The sequence below is a fragment of the Echinops telfairi genome, unplaced genomic scaffold (genome assembly GCF_000313985.2).
Source record: "Echinops telfairi isolate 266 unplaced genomic scaffold, ASM31398v2 ScPeMD7_18;HRSCAF=68, whole genome shotgun sequence".
Taxonomy (NCBI): Eukaryota; Metazoa; Chordata; class Mammalia; order Afrosoricida; family Tenrecidae; genus Echinops; species Echinops telfairi.
The window spans coordinates 42,974,275-42,975,723 of NW_022103915.1; positions in this window are offsets into that span (position 1 = coordinate 42,974,275).

Here is a 1,449-nt window from a genome sequence, read left to right on the forward strand (position 1 = left end):
TCTATCCCCCTCAATCCAACCTGTTCCTGATACCATTGCTAGCTATGGGCTGGGATGCTGTCTCTGATCAGACAGATGGTTGCCCTGCTCACATCCTCCCACCCTTCCCTGCCTCTTCCAACGGTGTGTCTGCAGGTATTCCCACTGCCTAAAAGTGTCTGCCTGGAGTCTATGTATGGTTGGTGCACATGTTTAATGTGCTCGACTGCAACGGAAAGGATGGAGTCCACTCAGAGGCTTCCTGGGGAATAAAAAGCCCTGTGTTCTACTTCTGAAAAGCCAGTCACTGAAACCCCTGCAGTGCACGGGTCTACCCCAACACACATGGGACCACCCTGCGTTTGAATCACCTTGACAGCTGGGAAGCAAAAACAAACAACCCCCAAATCCAGAGTTTCTGTCACACTGTAGCCCCTAGTTTCCATGACAGACTATGCTGAATCAAGTTCAGAGTTGCCTCTTTGGATTTGGGGATTTGGATTGCTTACTGTGCAGTTTCATAGAAAATAACCCACAGAGAGAGGGCTTTGGAGGAAATAGATCTGGATTTGAATTCGGATTCTTTCACTTATTTGCTGTGCGACCTAAGGCAAGTCGTATTGACTTCTTCCAAGGCTTAGTTTCTTAGCTTGGAAAGTAGTGGCAAATCTCTGTCTTGAAACGTTGTGATGACTAACGATTATCTGTGACAAGTACCTAACACAGAGCCCAGCTAGCAGCTGGTGCCCAAGTCTCCCCACCTACCGGCTCCAGTCTCTCTGCCCCTAGCTTCCCTCTCTCACTCCTCTGGTCTAGGATGTAGGTTCTGCCTCTTTCCAATGTATGCTGCAGGCTATTTTGGGCTGTTCTTCTTCTCCCGATGTGAGGGAATGGATTCCTTTAACTTCCCAAGTGTGAGGGGAAACCAGCCCCCAACACTATCACGGGTTCAGTCGGTGCGATTATACAGTTATAGTGTATAAAGATTATAGTAAAGTCATCAAGAACAAGAGAGCTAGGAGAGACAGTAAAATAAAGGAGTCAGACACATTTCATGGTAGCATGCTCACCTCAACCCTTCTTGGTGGTCCACTTGGGGATGTGAGAGGAGGAGAGGGCCAGAGAGATGATTTATTTCTAAGCAAGGTTTACATATCTTTGGGGGGTGTAAGCCCCCCTGATTACAGATGACCATATACACAACAGGAAGGGATTATGCCATAGGCAATACAAGCAATAAGAGGGGGATGATCTAGGGGTGTACACACAATCGGAAGGGGGGGGATTAGGGGTACACATGTGATAAGATGGGCGGACTTTAGACTCAATATGGCAGCCTTGATCATCCTTGAGTGGGCTCAACCTTGCCTTTGGGGAACAACCTTGCCAAAGGTACAATCCAGTACCCTTATCAGAAGGGAGTGGGTCCTACTTAGGGTGGGACATACTATACAGTCTGATTGCTCTAGA